The sequence below is a fragment of the Hermetia illucens genome, chromosome 1 (assembly GCF_905115235.1).
Source record: "Hermetia illucens chromosome 1, iHerIll2.2.curated.20191125, whole genome shotgun sequence".
NCBI lineage: Eukaryota > Metazoa > Arthropoda > Insecta > Diptera > Stratiomyidae > Hermetia > Hermetia illucens.
Window position 1 is genome coordinate 38,243,739 of NC_051849.1, and position 10,717 is coordinate 38,254,455.

Genomic DNA, 10,717 nt, shown 5'->3' on the forward strand with positions numbered 1-10,717 from the left:
TGGCCCTCTAGCGTCTCATAAAGCAGCGAGTGATCTTTCAGATAATGTCTCAATATCCGCAAGAGATAGCTTAGCACGTGAAATGAGTTTTCTAGTGTGCCTAGCATATCTGTCCATCTTACGGAATTGAAAGCATTTCTGACATCAAGTGAGATGAGTAGCACTATCCGTTGAGATCGGCGGCTAAGTGTCTCGGCCCAATGAACCGCATCTACGACCTCCATAACAGCCTCCGCTGTGGATCTCTCTGTTTTAAACCCGACCTGCCTTGGGGATAAGTCTTCGGCAGTGCGTATCGCTTCAGCGAGTCTACTCCTGATGAGCTTCTTAAGCACTTTTCCGGCCGCGTCAAGCATACACAGCGGTCGATATGCAGACATGAGTTTCGGGTCTCCTTTACCCTTACTGATCAACGCGAGTCTGGCCACTTTCCAGAGACAAGGAAAAATGTCCTCCTTCAAGCAAGCGTTCAACGATTCACGAAGCAATTATCTGGCCGTGGGCGGAACACCACTTTGTAAACTTCCGCCGGGATGCCTTGTTTTTCATAGTGGGAACCGCTTCTTCGAGCTCTCATTGTGAAAACCGGGCAATCCTCGATGCTTTCCGCGCTATTTACATCAACACGTACAGAGTGTCTAGAGAACAATGCCCGCACAATGCGGTCTATCTGGTCGGTACTTAGTATGCAGGGCCTCCGCAGAACCCCGATTTTCCGGGTAACAAGCTTATAGCCAAGTCCCAACGGGTCCTTATTCACCTCGTTAACAAGGTTCTGCCGGGTGTCGAAATCGAGGAAAGGGAAGTTCATGACAGATTGTATTATTTAGTGCTCCCCCTACCATCACTGCTATTAAGCCTATTGGTCCCGCTTCTTTTTAGGCGTACCAAAGCCAGCAACAAATAAAAGCCAAGTTAGATATATTGATCTCGTATCATGGAGATTGTCTTGCCTTATCCTGTTAATGCATCCTAGAGATGAAGAGACTTCTCCATCTCGAAAATATGTCAATCAGCACAACGGATTCTAACTTATCTGTCAATTTTTATAGGCTATTATATGTGACAAATTTAGAGATCTCCACATGTTGCCTCTCCAACCATTCCTTGATGGCAAGGGCCAGCTTGTGTTTCCGTTGTGTCTATTGCGTGTCTATCTGTCTGTCTGCCTATCACACATCGTTCGTTACGTGTCTTCGCAATAAAGCAAATGGTACTATTTGGTGTTGAAACTAAAGGGACCCCCAAACGCATGCAAAAAGGAAGTGCACATTCTATATTATGGGTAATTTGAGGGATCAAATGAAAGCGTTTTGTTGTCGTTATGATTCAAAAGGCAAAAGTGTCTGAACACAATATGTTTATTTTCCTAAAAATTCAATTTTGACGCTACGTTCCACATTCAAAAAAGCACGAATCCTTTGTTTGGGAAAAATATATCACATGAATTATCACATTTATCACATGAACTCAAGTCGTCAAAAATCTGTGATGATCCGGTTATCAAAGTTAAGCGTTGTTGGTAGTGGTAGGTAATCGCATGGCATCGAAAAGACTTGAATACATAAACTCCAAGCCCTTCGGACCTTTTGACGCATAAGAGATTCTAACTTGCCGTACATTTGAACATGCTGCAGCTTCGCACCCACTTTAGTTAGGCTGGGCTTATTGATAAAATTAAGTCTTCTTTCGCCTAACGGTAACAAGTCGTCCGTTTCGTGAAACCCATTTGACTTAGTTTTTCAGTCGCCTTCACCTCTTATTTTTTAGGGCCGAAGTTTTTCCGCTCACGTAGCATTTTTTCGAAGCTACTTCAGTGTGTGATCAATTTCTACTTTCGAGTATTTTCACGCACAGGAGTCACGACACGATAGTGTCGCCAAATCGAGAATTAGAGGTGAATCATGGTTATTAAGCTCATTTTTATTGAACATGTAACCAAAATGTAGCTCGATTGGGGGCAACAGTATTTGCCCAGCATCCAAGCATAGAATTAAAACTTTTAATTGGAGTTTCAGCCAAATTTGACATGTAGACTAGGCATAACTACGGACTAACCCAACGGAATAATGCCCAAGATCGTGTTCATGAAAATGACAATGCTTGGAATCATGAAACCTTTCTACGTGCTGCACTAAACAGGACACCGTTACCATAACACATTGGATCCGGATTTGCGAAAACTAGAATTTTTCCAGGCCGAGTTTTAGGAGTTTCACAGAAGATCGTTGCTGCGATCCTATAAAGGGAGGCCTATAAATTGTTGCTGTGGCCTCAAATGGTTTCTGTGTCACCCCTGTTCCCGGATGATCATAGTGCACCCCCCATACTAGCCATCCAAAACCTAGTTTCTAAGATGCTATTAAAAAAATCGTTTAATGGAGTAAAAGGAGTCATGTATTCAAAAGAATCAAGGAGAAGTAAACTCGGCTTCACGGAAAGTCCTAGCAAGAGCTAAAATTCATTTTCAGAAAGTGGCAAACTTGAAATAAACTACATTTCCTTTTAAAAATCAGTACAAAGATATTGAATCGAAGCATCATGCGGTCGATCAGATTACCAGGTCCTGCAGTTCACACACCCTTTGATTGAGAGAGTCTTACACGAAAGTAGGAAACCCTAAGCCATCTTCGTTTCCATCGCTCCTTAAATTTTGGTCTCTTGGGTACTACGGCCGATAACAGGGGCCCGTGGACCAAATAAAGTGGGATCCCTTAGGCCTTAAGCTAAAATTCTAGCTCCAACTAGCCATGATGTGTTTTGCGAATTATATAAACCAGCGATTAATACCTGCTAACCGCTTCGGCCTAGCCCAGAGCGGAAATGAAGCAGCTTCTTATTGAGTTGCCGCTGCCCTGGAACGAAATTTTATGCCGTTCTCGCCATTCAGTTTCTAACTTCAGGGTCCATGGCCTGCTGAAAGGCTTCTTCACAGTACGCGCACAGTTTTACACACCTGTTTGGTCTCTCATTCCAGTTCCAAGCCTATAACCCGATATAATTCGTCAAATAACCATATAGACGTGTTGTTGTGAATGATCTAGAAAGGTAAGTTCTGCGCCGTCTCCCACTGGTTAAGATTAATTCCTATCAGTCTCATTTCGAATTTGCGATATTATACTCTAGGTGCGGAGACTAAATACAGAAGATTTGTATCTCGGGGCATTGCCTGAATTGATATTGTGGAAGAAAATCACTGCGTATGTTCGACGTTTTTCAATCACTTGCATGTGAAAAATTTCGCGCATTTACTACGTTCTTAATGTCGGGTATGTGATATAAAAAGACTATACACAAGAGATTTAACTCCCAGCGCATTCTTTTGAATTTTATGGCGACGAAAAAGTATTGTACACCTTCGACTGCGACGGAAATTGCGCGAGGAAAATTCCGCGCATAAGGGCTGGTGTTAGTCCATGGTATGTAATGCAGTTCATTGCTGTGTGCCACGTGACCGCCTGCTCGCTGCGTGCCACTGCGTGTACTTGGCAGCTGTTAATAACAATAGACATTGCACAGCTGTTTACGGCTAGCCATTTCCCACTAGGAACTACAAGGAGAGCTCCTTTAAGATTCATATCGCATTAATGGTAATGGATCTGAATGGAATCACTGAGCGGATGACGCTACAAAATTCCTGTATTAGAAGCTTGATGGAAGCAAACACGCACAATATTCTAGGCAATAGATTCATGTTTGCTTTCTTAGGAAGTAAGAAGCGAATAAGTAGATGCATCCAGGATCAGTCTTTCAAATGTATCTGTTTCCTGCTTGAATAAGATGAGGAAACACACACAAGAAAACCATCTAGGCGATATCAACACACCGACACACCAATACCACTTACCTACCTCGTCTCCACCTGAAAGAATCGCTTCAGCGGTACCAGCTCCCGAACTCAATTCATAATTCAGCCTATTCAGGATACGATCTTTGAATTTCGTCCCTACTTTCTACAATTCGACTATCTCGGATTCTTCTCCCAAGACTACGCAAATCTCCCGCTTCATAGTAACAATGATAATATTTTTGTATTAGTTTACTTTGCTTCATTAATTAATTTGTTAATTATTTTTTAATTTAAGTAAAATATTTTCTATTAAAATTGAATTCAATATCTCAAGCAACAACTTTTTCACTTATTAAAAATGTAAGCTAAGTCGAAGTCGAAGTCCTTTTTCTTTTTTAGGTCCTGTCAATTGAAGTAAAAGTCTAGCCATTATGTTTTTATCTCTGACATATCTACCGTCCCGTCATGGCACTCTGCTCTCCACTCCCGTAGCGAGGTCTGAACTGAGTGGAGAGCGCCGGTTGCGTCATCTGTCCGTTCGCATTCGCAACATTCGAAATAAATTTCGAATGCCGCGAATCCTGCCGCGCCGCAATATCTTACACGTAGTATCTGCCGGGTACTCCAAGGAGATTATGTTTGGATTAAAAGATTGCCCACTTGTCGTTAAGTTATAACGTCACATTTCTATTCTTAGAACGGCAGCTAGCTGAAGTTGTTGGATATCAAAACTCGGGAATCCTATTGCTAACTTTTTTTCTTCGCTAACTTTTTTTCTTTCGCTAATACTTTAGTCTTTCCTCCTCTATGATTAGTTTATCTTCTCGTCAGATTAAAAACCTATCGACTCCTCTTATCCATCTCTTTATCATCCATGTTGTCGTCTGCACTGAGCTAATTCCCGTTGAGCGTTTGACTACTCGAGCACCGCAACCAGACTCGAATCCGCAAGGGACTAATAAGAAGTGGCTCTTGCCACGATGTCTTTCCGGATGCCGTTGGTTATTTGCGGTTGGTCCCTCGTGGAAGTTTCATGATGTTTGTGGATTATGCTCATATCGCGGCCAGAGCTGCTTAGAATCTCAATATGTGCCGCTGTGCCCAATATGTCCGCTGTCTCATTGCCTTCCTTGTTGAACGAGCCGGGCATATTCAGTCTCTCAAGGCATTCTTGGTTGGACCTAAATGGTTGTCGGCAATGTTCTGCCCCCTGTAGTTCTTTTGGAGATTAAAGGCACAGCTGTGTATGGCGCATATTTCCGCCTGGAATATGCTAGTGTGCTTACCCATTGTATAATAGTACATTTTCTTCGGATCAATGACACCGGCACTCGCTCCCTCTGCTGTGAGGGATGCGACAGTGTTCCAAATAATCAGTTTCTGGTTTAAGCCGTATGCCACAGCCACCCTTTCCCAGTTTGCCTTGTCACTTCAAAGTGTTTCCAACTTTTTACCGAAGTGAAAACTCATTATTATATTATTACTTGGTATCATTAATTCGGGATACCACCTTGAAAGAATATCAATTTACCTCACTGATACACCCGTCCATCCTGAAGATTGCCCTCCTTTCTGCATCTGTATGTGCGGATGGAGAAGGATTAATTCCAGGAGGACCTCCAGGGATGCCGTTTGGTATGTCCTTATTGCCCCACTGATAGACACGCAAGCCAATCTTTCGAGTTTGTGTAACTCCCTGGCTTGTGTCCTGAGTTCAGTTTTTTCTGCCCAGATTACCGCCCCACAGGTATTGGTCATACTATTGCAGTGTATATACGAGGTAGTATCTTCGGGGTGCAACCCCATCGTTTTCCTGCTATGGACTTACAAGTCATCAGAGTCCTCGTAGCTTTCCAACAACCGTTTTCGGCATGCGTCTTCCAGAGTAATTTTTGGTCTAGCGTAATTTTCAAATATTTTACCTCTGTTTCTCGTTTACCCTCCATTTCATGTAACCTTATGGCTCTCAGGTGATCAAGCTTACGTTTCCCAGTGAATGGTACTATGGTAGTTTTAGCTGATTGACACGCAGCCCCACCTTACTGTATCAGGCGCTAGTAACCCTTAGTCCGATTTGCATTCTATCACATAGAGTATCCTCATATTTGCCCCTACAGATTAAAAGAATGTCGTCGGCATAACCCTGGACCCGTATTCCAGTATTTTTTAGCACTTCTATTTGCCTACTCTTTAGTATTTTGCCCATCCAGGGCATCTTGTATCTCTGTGTGCAATGTGTTGTTGAATGCTCCTTCAATATCCAAAAACGCACCACAACGCTATTCCTTTTGTTTCTATGGCATTTCGTAGTACATGCGTCAGCTGAGCAGTTTCTGGTGAACGTTCTGCTCGGCAAGCGTGTTGACACTGACGTAGGGGATTACGCTTCTAATATAGTTTCCCATGGTCTTCTCCGCCGTTTTGAATACGAACGATGTTAGGCAAATTGGTCTAAAAGATTTAGGGTAAAAAGCATTCTTTTCACCCGTTTTCGGAATAAAGACTATTTCTGCCCGTCTTCATGCTCTTGGTATATATCCCAGGGCTATACCGGCCCTTACCACCTTCAGAAAAGACTCTAAAATGATTTCTAAGCCTCTCAGGATTAGTTCTGAGAAGATGCTATCCGGGTGATTTTAGTGGTTTAAGAGGTCCCACTGCCCACCTTACCCTAGCTTCTGAGCATACCACTTTTGCTAGTGTAGTTCTCCTTTCTTCCCCTTTTGACCCCGAGAAATGTGTTCTGAAAAGGTATACCCTGGCCTCCTGATTCTCGGTGAATGTTCCATCTTCCTTCTTCAAACAGACAGAAAATATTGCCCCATCTACAGCCTTGTAAAGTCTGGTTGCTTCTGTAATTTGTTCGATCCCTTCGGCAGCCTGACTCTAGCCAGAGCTTTGCAATCGCAGAGAAAGTTCATGAGGGTTTCCCTTCCTTCTCCGCAGCTTCAGCAATGCGAGTTGTAGTTAAAAGAGGTATTATTTATTTGGTTGGCCAATCTGACAGTACATACAGAGATCGACTTAGTATTTTTCACCCGCTTTAGTTACCTTGTTAGGGCACAGACTTGACAGGAAGATAAGCATATCACCCACGTATTGTATGATATTTTATCTCCGAAAACAGGATTCAATATAGACAGTTTTGACATACTATTTGCCTTTATTGTAAAAATTCTGCAACAACTCTAGCAATCTTAATACAGAGAAATTTACTTTATGCTAAAGGAATTTTCGTAATCCAATTTATGAACTAGCGTGGACCCTTAAAGAGCAAGGGACCACCATTGTGACCAAGTGACTTTCAAGTGTTATTGACGTGTGCCAGTAACATGTCTTTACCTGATCTCACAATTTTCTTTAACAAAAAATTCCATGGCTTACTTTGAAAATAACCCAAATGAATTACTTCAAATAGAATTTCTAATATCAATGGACCTCTTCGAGCTCGGTAGTTATCAGAAATATAACTTTTGAATAAAAATAAACTTCATGACGCCTTCCTAAAAACATTCACTCTAATCAAAAATTATGTAATTACAATAGCAATCTTTATTACTCATAAAAGTATTTGAAATTGATGAGATGTTGAGTTTTCAATCATCACAGAGTAAATAATCGCAAAATGTACTTCTTCACCAAATGTTACAATACAATCGAAAATAATATTTGTTTCTTTTTTCAATAAATAGATAAAGATCTTATTAATGCATCTAAAAAATTAAAAATTAAACTGCATCCTATCTTTTATAGAAAATCAGATTAATTTTATCTTAAGATTAAGGACAATGACTTGAAGGGAACCCACTTTAACGTAGGCATCGGAAACAATTGATAAAGCGTAAGCATAGAGGGGGCATAAAAATAAATCAAATAAAAACTTATTTATACAGAAAAAATTTAGAATCATAAATATACATGATATATATTTCAAGAGAAAGCATATATACCTGAAAATATGTAAAGGAGTATGTAATAGCTGATATAAAACCAATTTACATGTTGTAAAGAGAAACATTTATTATCCTTATCATAAGTGTGATAGCAACTATAATATTGCGATTATGATGTAAGAATTCCGTTTTTATTCCGAAGTTTGGAATTTAAAAAAAAAAATAAATATGTAAATTTAAAGCTTATATTAGGTTCAAAGCAAAACTAATTTCATTCTTTCAATTTGTAAATAAATTCACTTTTGGTTAAATGATACCTAAAGTAAAAAGGAAACGTCAGTGTCCTAGGTATGCCCATCTATACCCAACTAACCAAATATCTTTTTACTAAACAAAATTTCATGTCTGCAAAAATTGACATTTTATTTCTAATCAGTGCTATGTAGAATAACCTCCGTCCACCATTTCATATTAGATAATTTGTCTTTACTTTTAAAAGTTTTATTTTGTTTATTTTTTCTGGTTTCTCTTTTTTTCTTAGTCCATTCTGAAGGAACTGAACGTTTTAGTGATTTATATACAATCCTATAAAAATATATATAAAAAGTATCTACCTGTATACATATACCAATAACCTTATTTGAAATAACTTCATTATTTAGGTCTTTTGTGAATATTTATGAGATATAAAATGAAATAAAAAGATTTTTGCCAGAAATGTTGGATATTGTGAATCTGCTTAGAATGAAATGGCCCTCTTTGATGACAATGATAAATGCATACATTTTTTAAGACCTTATGTAAAGCGAAAGCTTAGTTAGTTTAGTTAACTGGGGGGAGCCGCAGCTCCGAGCACTCAGGCCATTATTAGACCTATTGTACTATCCCCGTAGTTGCCTATTCAATGGCTTCCCGCCTACGGTGTTCGCAGGCTTTAGCGAATCTGAGAACATTCTCCAGAGAGTGTGCAGATTCTTCATTGAAGAAAACCTTGCCAAGGTGTCTTCGCATTCTTCTACAATACTACCTTTAGGTTACGCGCCCGGCTCGCTTTCGGAGGTCAGAATTGTTTAGTTAGTTTAATTTACTGGTAGGAGTCACATATCCGACATTCAGGCCTGTGTTAGGCCCATTGTACTGTACCTGTAAATCGCCTATTTAATGGCTTTCCCGAATCTGAGAACATTCTCCAGAGGCAGAGAGTGTGCAGATTCTTCATTGAAGAAAATCTTACCAAGGTTTCTTCGTCTGAGGGACAATAAAAATTCCGCTCTTGAGGCCCTAGGTTCTTTCACAAGGGTTTTCGCCTGCCGCCAACAATTCAAATTTCTCCACACGGCTGCGTGAATCTTTTCAATTTCACCCCTCAAAGTAGACTTGACAGTGGATGGCCGGGTACCAAAAGCTAGTTCTGGCCCCATCATTGTGGATCCAGACCCTCCTCAATGAAATGTCATCTCCGTCTAAGACACGGTCGTCATTCTTCCGAGCGGTACGGCCAGTTCCATAATCGGATTACCCAAGAACCCCCCGTCTTCCGTGACTGACCCGTCGGTGAAGATTATAAAGCCTGCAATCACAGTCTGCAAGACTAATGGCCATTTATCGCCCATTCTTCTCTTTTGGTGATTATGAGAGTGTATATCTTTTCAAAGACAAATCTGGAAACCATATAATCAGCCCACATCGGAGTGAAATAGAAGATATTCTCCATCTTCTGCGACAATTTGGGCAATACGGTAAATTATCATCCCAAAATCGATAGATGTATTCTCGATGACAACGGCATCTGCCCAAAGGCTGCGTTACCTCGAAATCTACCAACATCTTGATGTTGCTTGATCCCGAGATGGATGGATCATATCCGACACTATTCTATGGTTCCAGCGACCTTTTCTGACTCACTCTATCTCTGCTGCTATCCAGCGATAGTTTTGCCCTATGCGAACTGCAGCGGGTGGACAAAAAATATTCCAGCGGTATACTCGACCATAAAAGCATTGTCTTTCTTCCACCGAAATATCAACTGGAATCATCCATGTTATTTACTCAAGCAGCTTTATTGGACATTGTTCGGCGCACGCGATATGTTCCGAATGTTCGTAGGGGATATGCAAGTGCCATTTTTTCGTATATTGTTTCCTTTTAGGTACATTGGCTTACACTAGGGCTCCTTATAGGAAGGTGGAACTAAGCAGCCTAGAAATAAGGAGCCGACATTCTTCATATTAAGTATCATTGGGCAGCTAAGGCGGTAAATGCTAAATCAAAAATATTTGGTGCTTTCTTAAATGCTCCCTTAAGAACTTTGTTCAGGATGCTATGCAGACCAGGCGGTTACTTTCTCTGCAGTTTCCTTCAATCTGTCTATGTTGATATCATCGTGATAAAATTTTACTTACTAGTTCCACCCCAAGAAGGGCATAAAGGGGATATGTAGAGAGAAAAGAAAAGAAAAGTCCCTTTCGTTGAAAACCGTTGAAAATTGTTTTGGCAAGATACTCATCATCGAGATCTTCAAGTCGAATTATAGATTGGAACCGTCCGTTGTTACCCACTCGCTCCCCACCTGCACGAAGAGCTGGACGAAGAAAAGAACGGCCTCCGCCTCAACCCCCCTTGTATATGGCGACGATGTATGCCCTACCAATAAGCTTATTAACGATACGAAAATAGCCCTTTTACGCTCTTGCCGTAACTTGTTCAAAGGTAGTGGCCGCTAAGGATTTTTTGGAGGGGATAGGAAGTTGGGACCTTTTCATTCGTCTCATATACCCTCTTTACCTCCTCTTCTCCGGAAATGGGGTAGGCAAGTCAAAATTTACCATGATGATGTTCTTCCGCGATTCATCGGCGGCTTCTCTCTTCATCCCCTCCTCAACCGTTTCCGATATGGGATTCATAATTAAACCTTGCCCTTATATCATGAAAATAGCCCCACCTTGAAGCGGCATGACAATTTAAGGAATGTGACTGCCACAACTCTTCAGCGAGATTAGAGAGGGCAGCTTTCTCTTCCTTCCAGATTTCCCCT